The 15005-nt window shown below is 35.8% G+C and overlaps 1 protein-coding gene across 5 annotated transcripts in view; it reads right to left on the bottom strand.

The window, feature by feature from the left end:
• RICTOR (RPTOR independent companion of MTOR complex 2) overlaps window positions 1-15005 on the bottom strand; it is a 144874-nt gene that overhangs the window by 100029 nt on the left and 29840 nt on the right. Inside the window, exon 1 of one of the 5 annotated variants that reach the window (XM_028169038.2) lies at window positions 8688-8781. The exons of the other annotated variants lie outside the window; for them this stretch is intronic. The gene's annotated coding sequence lies outside the window, so the exon portion shown is untranslated. Of the gene's footprint in view, window positions 1-8687; window positions 8782-15005 lie in introns of those variants that run through there. 5 annotated transcript variants of the gene reach the window in all.

Below are 15005 nucleotides of genomic sequence, written 5' to 3' on the forward strand. Positions count from 1 at the left end.
CCTAACAGGCCTAACTGCTTTTCCTTAAAAAGGTCTGCTTACCAAGTCAGTCACTGGCTTACATCCGGAAAAATACTTGCAGAGGGTTCCTACCACCCTAACTGGTAAGAGTGGCTCACTGGGCCTAAACCATTTATGCAAACAATATGGTTTATGTCAAACATCTGCTTTCATTCTGTGAGTCTGGAATTTTGTTACCTGCCAGGCAGAGGCTGCCTACTTCTCAAGTCCTCAATAAAAACCCTGGGGGCTGAGTCTCTAACAAACCTCCCTGGTGGACAATATTTCATGCGTTATCACAATTCACTGCTGGGAGAATGAAGCATGTCCTATGTGACCCCACTGGGAGAAGACACTAGACTCTTGTGCCTGGATTCCCCCAGATTTCACCCAATGTACCTTTCCTCTTTGATAATTTTGCTTTGCATCCTTTTGCCATAATGAGTGTTCCTAGCAAATTACTGAGGTCGTGGGGACCTCCAAAACAAGACTAGAGCTTGAGAAACACTGCTCTAGAGCTTAAGTGCATGACTTGAGGAGTGTGACACTAGTGCAAGACAAGGAATTCATCAGCCATAAAGAACATAAAGAACACTCATGCAAAAGGGGCAGAGAACAAAGAAAGTATCTCTGGGTAAAGCTGAAAACAAAAACAAAACAAATAAAAAGAGACTTCCCTGAGATTCTAAGCCAACCGCAGGTGTCTTTGGAACCTAGATATATTCTTTTGCATGATCCAAAAAAAAAATCTCAAAGTGAGAATTTTAATTTAAAGTAGCCCTTGGTATACCATATTCCTGGGCAGCTAGCAGAAGCAAATTCAACCATCAACCACCACCTCAACCCACCCACCCACCCACCCAACTAGGTAGCCACCCTTAGTCTGAGTAACCTAAAAAATGTAAGTGCACAAGCAAAAATCATAAACACAGAAGGAAACGTGAAAACAAGCCACTATCAACAGAAACAATAAACAAAAAAATCTAAAAAGACTATAAATATTAGAATTACCATATACATAATACAAACAATGAAATAATTATGTTTTATATATCTAAAGCAGGGAGTTTGGCAAACTTGTTCCATTAAGGGTCAGACTAAATATTTCAGGCTTTGAAAGCTATAAGGTCTCTTTCGCAACTAAACTCAGTAGTCGTAGCACCAAAGCAGCTGTAGGCAATACTTAAATGAGCAAGGTTATATCTCAATAAAACTATTTACAAATGCAGCATCTGTAAGCCTTACTTGCAAAATTTGCAGGCCATAACTTGCAAGCTTCTGGTTTAAAGGAAAGAAAGGACTGAAAATATGATTCAAAATTTACAAACATACAAGCAGAACTTCTTGAAATAAAAATAGCATGATTGAAATTTAAAAAACTCAGTGGGGGGATAAACATAATAAACACAGCTGTGGAGAGAACTAATGAACTGAAAGATACATCTGAAGATATTATAACATGATCCCCAAGAAAAAAGGAGACAAAATACATGAAAGAATTTAAAAAACAAGAAAGATAATGAGAAAGTCTAACATGCATTTAATAAGAATTCCTAAACAAGAAAAAATGCAGGAGATGCACTACTCAAAAAGTCAGATTGAGAATTCTTCAAAATTGTTCAAAAACATGAAAAATACTTAGAATCAGGATGCCCAATGAACTTCAAAGTAGGACAAATAACCATCTAAACACATTTTATTCAAGATATTTCAGACCAAAGCAAAAGAAATACTACAGACTGAAAAGACAGATTATGCAGAAAGAGAAGCAATGTGATAGACATATTAAAAAAATTAAATCAAAAGTGTGTGAACCTTGTATATGAATCCTGACTCAAAATGATATCTGTAAGACAATCAGGAAAATTTGAACACTAAATACTAGATGATATAAAGAAATTATTGTTAATTTACTCAGTTGTGCTTATAGTATTACAGTTATATATTTAAAAGTCCTTATCCCTTAGAAATACACACTGATGTATTTACAAATTAAATAATACTTGCCTAGGATTTGCTTTAAAATTATCCACAAAGGGAGGAGGAAGGTATACACATGAAGTAAGACTGCCCCATATGTTTACAATAGTTGAAGTGGGATAAGGCATACATGAGGGTTCCTTATATTTTTTTCTCTGCTATGTGTATGTTTGAAATTTTTCATAATAAAATATTTTTAATGAAAGTCTGATAATCCCAAGTGTTGACAAAAGTATGGATCAAGAGCAACTCTTACATATTGCTACTATGATATACATATATTTTTTCATATAAGCAGTAATTCTTCACCAAGTTATATAACCTAGAGTAACTTACGTATGAGTACCAGGATTCATGTACAAGACCATATATAAAATCATTGTTTATAAGAGCAAAAAACTACAAACAGCCAAATGTCCATGATTAAAAGAATGGATAAATCACTATTATTTATTTAATAACATTTGCCTTCTGGGTTTTCACCCTAGCACTTGCCAGACACTATGCTGGGGTCTTTGAACAAATTTTCTCATGTAATACTGATACTTCAACTATACTATTTCTTGCCTACCTCTTCTAGTCTCACATCCTCCACTCTTCCTCTCCTCAAGCACTTTCTTTCTCTGGTTCTTTCCTGTCTCTGGGCCTTTGGATCAATATTTTATGTTCCTTCTACTTGTTGAAGACTTTCCCCCTACATCTTCACTTGGTGCCTCCCCATTAGTCCTGGATCAACTAAATATCACTGCCTCAGAGAAGTTTTCTCTGACCAACCCCCTAACCACCTATCAACTCTCTTTCACATACTCCAACTTTACATTATTCAGAGCATTTATTCATACTTAAAATTCTGTGTTCACCTGTTTACCATCTGTGTTCTCCTTACCAGAACATAAACTCCTCAGGGGAAAGATTCAATGTTTTTCACCACTGACTCACCAGCAAAAGAACAGTACCCAGCACACAGTTAAGGTAAATAAATATCTGTCAACTACGACTGAGGGAGGCAGGAGTGAACAAATTATAACAATATTACAAGAAAGGTAACATACAATATACTATAGAAGCCCAAAGAAGGAAGGTATTCCACCCAGCTGAGGAAATTAAGATTAACTTTGTAGAAAATGTGTTTCTAGCTAGAGTGAAGAGAGTAGATTGGAAAGGACAGAACTAGAACAGGGATAGTAGTTATGAAGCCAATGCAATCACCCAAGAAAGAAAATGAGGCCTCAAGAATGGCATGGCAACAGAAATGAAAAAAAGATTTTACCAGTATTTCAGAGATAAAATCATTATTATCTGGTCACAGATTTGATGTGTAGAATAAGGACAAAGAATGAGGCTAGAATGTCTCCTGGGTGTCCTCCTGGGTGACATGGCCCCATTAAAGTAATTCTCTTAAAACCCAAATGGAACATATAGAAAGATTTTTAGAATAGTAAGATAATTAGTTAAGTATGAAACACAGAAAGCTTGATATACATGACTACATTGTTAAGATGCTGAGTAAGCCATAAAAAATGGGCCTGGAGCCCTCAAGCTAAACACAAATTTGATGGTCATTTATTCAGCCAACAAAGACTTATTAAGCACATATAATGTGCTGGAGCTGTCCTAGGCTCTGGGGATACAATGGTGAACAACACAAAGTGCTTGTCCTCACAAAACTTACATTCCAGGGAGACAGACAAATAATACTGTAATTGGCAGCAGTGACAAGGGCTACAGAAGAAAACAATATAAAAGAATAGAAAGTGATGGAGATGAGGGCTACTTTAGATAAGATGATCAGAGAAGGCCTCACTGACAAAGTGATATTTGAACAGAGTTAAATAAAGTGAGGGAGCAAGCCTCCCAAGATTAGGGGAAGAATAATCTAGACAGAATGTAACAGAAGTACGAAGGCCCTGAAAAGAGAATAAGAGAAGGAATGAATAAAAAGGAGGCTGTTTTGCCAAATATAGTGAACAAAAGGAAAAGAGTTAGGAAATGACAACAGTTGTGAGGAAGTCAGGGACTAGATTATAATGGCAGTCATCACATATAGTGGTTGCATATTTTTTAGAAAAATTATCTTCTCACACATATTCCAGTATAGTGCTAAAATACAGCAGATGCTCGATGAATTCTTTTCAAATTAATGAGTGAATAAATCACTGAGTTAATGAATTCCCACTACATTTGAATCCAATTTATATTTAACCGCTTCCTGAACTCCAATTCATCCCAAAGGATAAACCAAATACCAATTTAAAAGTCAACATTTTAAGCTTTAATAATCTTCGGAAGCAGAATTTTTAAAATGTTTTGAACAGTGACATCACCACTAGAACAAGTACATGCCCTTCCAAGAGGACTGCTTAGAAGGAAAACAACATCTACTTTGAAGTATATAATTTCTAGATTGCCTGCTAAAACAACACAACATTTGATAAATCCTTCACACAATTTGAAATGTTCTGATAATCAAAATATCATTTTAGACCAAGTTCTGATCATATCAGACAGCAAAAAATTTACCACAGTAGTTCAGCTCTAGGCTAAGAAAAATCATTTAAAATAATTTGGGAAAAAAATCATGTACCAGTAGGTACAAGAGCAATAACTAATATAATCCTGATAAAGATGGTTAAAAATATAGATTTACTGCATTTTACCACTCCTAATAGAATCAAACAAGCAATCACTCAAAATTCACCACTAAAAACAAGTATCCTTTCTTTTTTTTTTTTTTGGCTGCGTTGGGTCTTCACTGCTACGCACGGGCTTTCTCTAGCTGTGGAGAATGGGGGCTACTCTTCGTTGCAGTGTGCGGGCTTCTCATTGCGGTGGCTTCTCTTATTGCAGAACAGGGGCTCCAGGCACGCAGGCTTCAGTATTTGCAGCACACGAGCTCAGCAGTTGTGGCTCACAGGCTCTAGAGCGCAGGCTCAGTAGTTGTGGTGCACAGGCTTAGTTGCTCCGCGGCATGTGGCATCTTCCCGCACCAGGGCTCGAACCCGTGTCCCCTGTATTGGCAGGCGGATTCTTCAGCACTGCACCACCAGGGAAATCCCAAAACAAGTATTCTTTTGGGAGCTAATAATCCACACTCAGTTTAAATCTGTTCAGTGAACTGAACAGTCTAGACTCAGAATCAGCAAGGATATTCCAAGGTTATTAAATGTTCCCACCTTCAAGGAATTCCAGTCATTGTTTTCCATAATTCCAAAGAGCAGACGCATAAAAATATTTTAAATGGAGTGAATGCTAATATCTTTAAAATTACCAACATTTAGAAAATGCACTTCATCAAAACCTCTTCACCTTCAGTATAGTTGAATATTTTTGTTTCACTTTCACATTTACTCTTGCTTTTGCATATTGAAATATGTAAAATGCTCTTTATTTTACTCATCTATGCTAAGCACATGTTGCCAAGTTCCTGTCAAGTATTTAATCAATTTCCTATGCAATACTCAGTTCTAATTTCTTGGGGATATGCATACCAAGAGATGGACAGTGGAATGTTTTTCTAACAAAGCATCACCAACTCGGAGACAAAAACCTAAAATTCATGAAGAATTAATTAAAAAAAAAAACAATTAAAATTTATTTTAAATCAAGGAATATAAAACACTATCAAGTACGGGAAAAGAAAAATGTGAGGAGTCACCAGAAGACTAGAAATAGAATATAAGAGAAATACAAATCGATGAGAGAAATTGAAAAAAAACAAGGGAAAGACGGAGAAACAATCACACGAAGATACTTTAAAACTATTAATGATGTCTTCCACATGAGATTATTGCAGTGAAGACCAAGAACTGTTTACCATCCTCCCTTTTTCTCCATAGAAATACTAAGCCAATTTCCGTAACCATTCCACCAATTTAATTAGGTCAACACAAAACTTTTATTGGATTGGAATTCTAGTTTTTCTAACTTTCTAACTGGTAGCTTTGAACTCTTTATGGTGATTTGATTATCTATAATTTTTCTTTAAATAGTCATTATGAAAAAAAATAAAGAAAAAAAATTCACCTATCTAGATGTGTTCATGGCTAAAACATTAAAAGGTCAGGCTGAAGAGGAAAAAACAGAGATATTCAGAAAATGATTTTAAATGTTTTTTTAAAGTTGGAATTAGTGTAATTATTCCAAACTCTAACCACTCATATAAATCCACTGCCCATCCAAATGAAAAAAATCCATACACATCATGACATACCTAACACACATAAGCAGACTTGGATTAAAATAACTTTAACTTTACATACAACACAGTGATACAACATAATATTGGACATTGAAGTCAAATACAAAAGGGTATACTTAGTGTAGGAGAAGATTATATAAAGTTCAAAAACAGGCAAAACTAAGCTATGGTATTAGAAGTCAGAATAGTGGTGTCCTTGGTGGCGGAAGTAGTGCCTGGATGGAGACAGAATGGGAACTTCTAGGGTACTGCAATATTCTGATTCTTGATCTGGGTTGTGATTATCCATGTGTTCAATTTGTCAAGTTTCATAGAACTGTACATTTATGACAATTTTTGGATCTATGCTTTCTTTCAATTAAAAAATATAAATAACATTTACTGCTTTCTCACTATGTTAAATATAACAACAAAAAAAGGAGGTTCTAACATCTCCACGAGGCCCTCTATCCTACAATACCCTTATCCTACAAATCCAATATGAATACTAAAATTCTGTATCTTTCTTATTCTGCTCGCAGTAAAATATTTCATGTCTTTACTCATGCCATATTCCTCTTGATTTAACCACATTCACTCACTCAACGTTGAAACAATTTTTCCCAGTTCACACTTAATCTCCCCCTCCTCTCATCTCCTTTGCTTTAACTGACCACATAAAGAACACCTAATATCTATTTGTATCTAACCTGCCAAAACTGTAATAAACATTTTACAAACATTTCACTCCTCAAACAACTGTCTCCAACAGAGATGAGAAAACATGATCAGAAAAGGCAGCTTGGGGCTTCCCTGGTGGCGCAGTGGTTAAGAACCCACCTGCCAATGCAGGGGACACGGGTTTGAGCCCTGGTCCTGGAAGACCCCACATGCCACGGAGCAACTAAGCCCCTGTGCCACAACTACTGAGCCTGCACTCTAGAGCCCGCGAGGCACAGCTACTGAGCCCGCGTGCCACAACTACTGAAGCCTGCGTGCCTAGAGCCCGTTCTCCACAACAAGAGAAGCCACTGCAATGAGAAGCCCACGCACCGCAACGAAGAGTAGCCCCCACTCACCGCCAACTAAAGAAAGCCCACGTGCAGCAACAAAGATCCAACACAGCCAAAAATAAAATAAATAAATAAATTAGAAAAGGCAGCTTGTCCAGAGTCAAAAAATTCTAAGAGGCAAGGTCAAGATTCAAATCCAGATCTATCTGGTTCCAAAGCTCAGGCCCTTAGTTACAGTGTTAGACTGTGTATCATGCAGTTAGCATGTTATTAAATGTTATTTTGTCCATATTAGTACCCTACTATCTATCTTTATACATATAATCCTACTATCCATATTGTAGACATATATAACAACTTTATCAAGTCATATCTCACGTACCTTGAACTATGCTATGAAGCAATTACCTATCTGGAAAACAATCAGGATGCAAAAGCAAGCACTCCAAAAGATACCAATAAAAATTCAAAGTATGTATCATCACCAAGTTTATTCACTACAGTTAGTATATGTTACTGACAGTAGAGCCCCTTAATTCCTCATAATCACAACCTATTTATCCCTATTTTCCATATAATGTTAATAAGTCCAGTTATATAGTTTGTATTTTACAGCACAGTAAAAGTAAAAAAATAATTTTTAAAGTAGCTTCCATATATGCTTAAAAATAGAAATAATATTTATACACACATATCCTTCCCCAAATCTACTCATATTCAAGTACCCCCGGTGAATATTTAGTGGTAATATAGTTACTTACTTTAAAAATAGTTACACTTCTTCCTGTGGTACTTTTATAATAGAGACACAATTACTGATGTAAGTAAAAAGTTTTTCCTAGGACTCAAAAATTAAATCTAAACTTTTTTAACAAAACAAAGTAACTATTACCAGAAACAATAACATAGCAAAAGGCAACTGCCATAGTTTATCCAAATCTCTTAATCTTTTTATTTCCTTTTGAAAACTAACCAGCATTTTGAAAAATTTCTTCCGTTATGCTAGGTAAAACAGTATACACTTATATATTCAAAACAATGCTGAAACATGAACACACAACACTGAATTCTCCCGTGACAAAGGAGAAAAGGGCTATTTTAAGGTTTATTAAAAATAAAAAGTGATTTAAACTTTTTTAAGACTACGCTAATCTAAAATTTAACTCATCAAAAAGTTATAAAATCTTACGTTAAGAATTATTCTTACATGACATACGAAATCTTATACAACATAAGAATTAATCCGACCTGCTTTATACCAAGTTATGACATTCGAAAATACCATTAGAAATTACAACCTATAAAGTAAAACCACAAGTCACTCTAAATAAACAAGGTAGGAAATAGCTATGTATATTCAAATATCCCATTACCATGACTTTATACTAATGTTATGTGACAGATATGATTAAAATCTTACCTACAACACATGTGTTAAATAAAACATTCCACAATATTCCATTTGCCACCGCAGATACTGCTGTATAGCTAAAGGTTCGAGTTCACAGCTCACCTACCTCCAACCTGGAGTCTTCTCACTCTTTCTGCAACTCTATTCCCGTCAGTTTTTCTTTTTCTCTTTTTTCTTGGGGGAAGGGGTTGTGGTGATGGTGGTGTGGTGAAGGTTAGGGAGTATATTATACAGAATTATGAGTGGAAAAAAAACCAGGGCAATTATAAGTTTTACAGGGATGAACATTAAGCATGGAAATAACTAGCGATACTATTTTAAGATGTGATTTCTCAAAGTATGAAACTATTGATAAAAATATATATGTACACACATCTAAAAACAGTTAAAATACACTTTCATTTGGCAAGTTGTTTCTTCTTAGCAACCAGAAGTAAATTACTTGGCAATCTTCTTTGTTTACAGCTTGTATCTCTTCACGATTTATTCATTATAAGAAACGTGAAATTACACTGGGTTCTGAACAAGATTACTAAAATCCCTGCAAGTGGCAATTCACCTCTTGTTTTGCTCCTTTAATAGAGTGTTAATTTCCCCAAACACTGTTTATCCTTTACCCAAATAACTAGAGGGTAGGGGTGTCTGGATTCGGCAATGAAACAGTCCATGTTTTTCAGGATAAGCTTAATTTCAAATATTCTCTCTCAAATATAAACTGTCAGGCCACATATTTAAATTTTGAAATCAGAAAATACGGTCATTTTAGCATGGGAAATAACAAAAACACTACTCATCCCACTTATAGTCTCTATTTCCAAATTGCACACATCTAGAAATAAGTTTGATACAAATTTATAGAGCCCTTTGAACATGCAGTATTAATGAAGGGGAGAGGAGACACACATACTACAAAACAATGGAAGAAAAAAATCATTTATGCTTGGGTTTGGAATGCAGCCAAGCGTCTATATACTCATAATCAGACGCACACAATTACTTCACAATATGCCTAAAATCTCTCAGTCCAGTCCAGCACTACCTTCAAAGGTTTGAAAAGCCCTAGTCCAAAATACAATCAGCCTTCAATAGTTAAGAGATTTATATACAGAACTCATCATCAACTTTTTCTCAACATTATCTTCAAATACTGAATAATATGCCAGGAATATGTTAGTTCACAAAACTAAGCATGATTTTTAAAACACTGATCCAGGGCTCTAACTATTCAAATACTACACTTTTATGCAAAGGTTGTACAGGTGTCAACACTTCTATGAGGACTCTCCTCTAGGTCATTCCTTACCTATCTCCCATTTTTTTCTGAATTACTCTGGCTTTTGATTCCTTTATAAAGATAATTGGCAGGTGCTTCAAATACTATGCCCTGATACAGGTATATCCCAAATATAATATAAAACTCCTTAAAGCCAAGAATTATGCCTTCCTGATTCACATTAACACTTACTAACCTGATAATATACTAAATATATGCTGTCTTGACATTAACAAACCACTACAAATAAAAATTCTTCAACATTTTGGGATTAAAAAAATGGCAGAGTAATTGAAGGGGCCAGATTCTTTAAACTCCAGGTAATTAAGGTTACAAAGCTCTTCTATATTGCTTACTAAACTCAACTGACTCCTTGAACAGGCATATTTGAAGCCCTGGCACATCCTCAATTTTATTATATTATATATAAATTTCATCATTACTAGGCACATTGCTCAGTTTATGCAATCTGTCTGGCTAGAGGACTTTGTAACAGGAATTTTAAGAAGGCACTTAGGTTTAGGTTCTCTTTCAACCCCATGACTCTGAACACATGAATGTTATATTTAGCTAGTTTTACACAATTATTTTCAATTTAGTTTGGCATCTATATAATCTTGTAAGTACATTCATCATAGTGATATAATTTTAAAGTAGCTATTCAGCTTTAACCTGGCCACACTAACAAAAAAGCACAGATAATACAAAACAATGGATGATCCAAAAAGCATTAACAGTCAACTCTCAACAATTCATATTTGGATTACCTAATAAATATTTTAGCCTGTTTACACCCACTATTCTAAGAGTATTTGCTTAGGAAATAAAAATTGATGCTAATAATTCAAATGAAAGATACATCAATCTACTGTAGGGGAGGTAAGAATATAAAATCTTCCCAAACCATATATAAATAATGCTGTTGAGATTATATTTAGCAATCTTCCACCATTATTCACCTTTTTCTTAAGTGTAGGTAACTGAGAGTGGACTGTATTTAACTGTAATAGAAGTACAGATACACAGGCACGCAAACCAGTCACTCACCCCACTGTGCTTTTCACAGCCCTATTTCAGTAGCCTGAGACCTGAGAGGGGGAGGAGGCAGCAAGTCACTGCAGATGATCACTTAAAAGGAAATTCAGAGTTGACTATAATTTACATTTAAAGTGCTATGAAACACCATACTGCTACATGTATTCATTGCTGTTTATGGGAATCCTTCTCACAGTAATTTAACAAGGGATTTAACAAGGCTTTCTCTTTAACCTTTCGATATCCCAGAAACATCGTGGTATCTGAGAATCACAAAGACTGATGGTGAAAGTGCTACGCATGGAAAGTAGTACGCATTTCAGAGATCAGGAAACTGAAACCCAGAGAAAGTAGCATGCCAAGATCATCCTCAGATTAAGGAAGAGAAGAACTGAGTTCTCCAGAACCCAACTTCAATGCTACAGTCTCTCAATCTCTTCAACCCAAAATTCTCCACTTGGCTTCAAAGATCACAATCTTACTAATTTTTAACTTCCTTCTCTTTTTTTTTGCCCCTTTCTTCTTATTGATTCCTATGCTGTGACATACACTCTAATCGGCGTATCCTCTAACATTCAGATCTTCAGCTCCTCCTCCATTTACATTCTTCCCTCTCTCAAGGCCCTAAAGCAGAAAACAATCAGATCACAAGAACAACTACAAAAACATCCATTTCAGCATTCGCTACCTCTTACACATCTCTGACAGAGTCAATCATCTGAAACTCAAAGTGAAAAGCTGAACTCATTATCATCTCTTCCAAAATGATTTCTCCATTTCTTGGCACCATCACTTTCATTGTCCCTCAAGTTTGCAAACTTAAAATACTCTTTTACTTCTACTCTCCTTAATACTGTGCTCTTTCTCTCATCTCTCTCTCCATTCCTCCTTACAATAAATGTTTCAGTTATTATTATATGATATATGCTGGGGAAGAAACTTAAATTCTAGTGAGAGAAGTAGTGAACAAGGAACTTAAATAGGCAATGGTAAGTGATATTTAGAAAGTAATAAACAAAAATGTGGAAAAGTAGAGGAGGAAGCAATGAATTCCCACTGGGATGATAAGGAAGGATTTTCCCAGAAGTGGCATATGACCTAGACCTTAAAGAATTAGGATTTCTCTAAAGAGTGCTGAAAATGGAATTCTTGGCAGAGAAAACAACCTATGCAAAGAAAAGTAAATAGACACTGCATGCCATGTGCAAGGAAGAATAAACAGTCGTCTTTGACTAAAGCAGGGATTCTCAATCACGGGCATAACACAATCTCCAAGGGGAAAGAACAGGAATGGGGAGGTAGGTACTTTAGGCTAGCAAATTCTCCCCAACCCCCTTTGAAAATCACTGTGTGAAAAGAAGGGAGGGAGTGCGTTACACAGTGAACTATGTGGAGAGGCAGGCTGATTTAGAATAGTATGGTTAAGATAGTACAGAAGAAAATAATTCTAGAATAAATCATAAAAGGCCTTCAATGCCAAGCTAGGAAACTTGGACTTTATTTTGTGAGCAAAAATGAAACGTGTAAAGTGTGTGTATACAGTTTTTTGTTTGTTTGTTTTTGTTGTTGTTGGTTTTGTTTTGTTTTATGTAAGGGAATGAGATCAGTTCCAGATTTCAGGGAAATAATCCTGGCAATCATACAGCAGAGGAAGTGAAAAAAAGAGAAAAAAATATTTTACTGTCATCCAAATGAGATAATGAGGATGTGAACTAGACCAATGACAATGAGAACAGAAGGAGAGAGAGATGTCAGAGGCAAATTGGGGGAACATGGCAAATGAACCAAGATGATGAGCAATAGGTCTCTAGCTTGAATAACAGAGGACGGTGGTGGTACCTAGAAAGTGAAAAGTGGGTATGCGTTGGAGTGCAAAATTTTATAAACCACAACTCTGAGATGATTACCAGACATACATGCTAATATGTTTTGCAAGCTTAGAAGAGAAAGTATGAATAAAAATGCAATTACTGTAACCATCTCAATTCATGGATTCTTGAATCCATGAGTGAAAAGGGTGCTCAGGGAGCTAGCATCAATAAGAGAGCAGACAAGAAAATCAAGGACAGAATCTTAGGGCACACCTGCTTAAGGAGCTGGAAGTCCAGCCAGTAAACAGAGAAGGAGAGCTAGGAAAAGGACAAGGAGTTATAAGAATAGCAATAGTGTAGTAGCTACAAGTGCATGATCTGCAGTTAGTCACTCACTAGCCCTGTGACCCTGGCTGAATAACTTACCTTTCTGAGTTTCAGTCTGTTAGAATTTGAAAGCCTATACCTTCAACTGTAAAATACAGACAATAAGAGTACCTCAAAGAGTTGTCGAAGATTAAGAAAAATAATATGTTTTAGTGCCTGGAACAAAACTACTAATACAGTAGTAGTACTAATAATAGAATAGGGAACTTAAAAATGCCAATGAATTTTGCATGAGGTTACTAGCATCCCTTAAGAAACTATTTTAAGTACGGGGGAGAGCTGTGTTTACAAGACTAAAGGAGTTAAGGAAGAAAACTGTGGAGTGAAGATAAACTACTCTGTGTGTAGAGCCTAGGAAAAAATAACTGTTTTGAAATCTTTGTCCTTATCATTCCACGTGTCTCACCATCATTCCATGCTTAGCAAAGTACCTGCTCCATATGAATACAACAACAAATGCTGAATATGAGAAAACTGAGCCAAAAGAAGGAAGAAATGAAGAAGCAAGAAATCTTAGTTCCACAAAGAATCTTAGGGGAAACAGAATTAGGAGCATAAAATTCCTTTCCAGTTTAGCCTTCGAAATGAACAGAGATGCTTTATCCTCTGACTCAGGAAAACAGAAGTAAGTATAGGTGAAATATAAAGGGGAGAAGACAAGGGGATTCACATTAGACAGCTTCTATCATCCTAATAAAGAAATAACAGTTCTCTGCCCAGAGTACGAGGATTCCAAAGTCAGTTTAGAATGTGGAGAAAACAAATTAGTTGCTTCCTCCATTCCAATATATATTCAACTTCATTTCTGTCTCCAATACCCTGGTCTAGTGTCCCACGATCTCTTAGAGTCTATCAGGGGCCTCCAGAGCAGCTCCTCTTCCTACAGACTTTACCTTTCCCAAGGTGTGGTATATTCTCTTGAGAGCTCACATTTCCTTCCACTATGTCCACAATTCTTATGAGACGTCAAGCCCTCTGTGAAGCTGCCTGATTCTCTACCCACCAGAGTTAATCATTCTCTCCTCTAGGCTACTTCTGTTCCTTGTACAGTTTGATAACTCAGTTTACTGTTCCATATCGCAATCACTTCTTTATGTCTGTTCCAGTAAACTCCTAAAAAGGGAGTAACATCTTCCTCATCTTTACTCCTCCAGCACTTAATTCAGCATTTATTATATAAAAAGCAGTCAATGTTTGTTTTGTCTAACTGAAGTAAGGGATTAAACAACATGAGTAATCTCCTAACTAGAAAGAATCACAAAACAAAAAGTTAAGTGTTCAAATCTGCATCATTCAGATAACCTTCCTACTTTCCTAAGTATTAAACAGCAGCTAAGACAGTCAATCTTTTTATTCCTACTAATGGAAAAGTAAAAGGATTGGATAGTCAAAAAATACAAAACTCAATACTTAAAAATAAATTATAGTCTAACAGTTATATTTGAATATACATGTTTCCATGTCCTGGGAATTCACCTTGAACACAATAATTAAATTATACTAGGAAGGGCTTACACAGGAAGAATACTGTGTCTCTCTTCAAGTTATTCAGTACCAGGAAGAGATGTACTAGTGGACTGATTAAAAAAAACAGACTATCCTTGCAGTGGAAGTGGTTAAGGGAAGCATTTTGGTTTCAAAATAAATTTTGGCATGCAAAACAGAGAGAGTATTTAATGATACCAATAGCAAGTATCAGGGACTTTCATGATTAAGTACAGTAGTTGTCTGAACAAAACTTAAAGCAACAATCACCAATATATCGACTATAGGATCTCCTACAATGAAGTTCCTGAACTAGATCAAAATTAATCCAAAAACAATTTTTAATTAAAGCACTTTCGTATAAACCATAGCACTAACATCAATAAAACCAAAGAACCTTAAGCCTCTCCTGGGCTTCAAGACGCTTGCAAGG

The sequence above is a fragment of the Balaenoptera acutorostrata genome, chromosome 2 (assembly GCF_949987535.1).
Source record: "Balaenoptera acutorostrata chromosome 2, mBalAcu1.1, whole genome shotgun sequence".
Taxonomy (NCBI): domain Eukaryota; kingdom Metazoa; phylum Chordata; class Mammalia; order Artiodactyla; family Balaenopteridae; genus Balaenoptera; species Balaenoptera acutorostrata.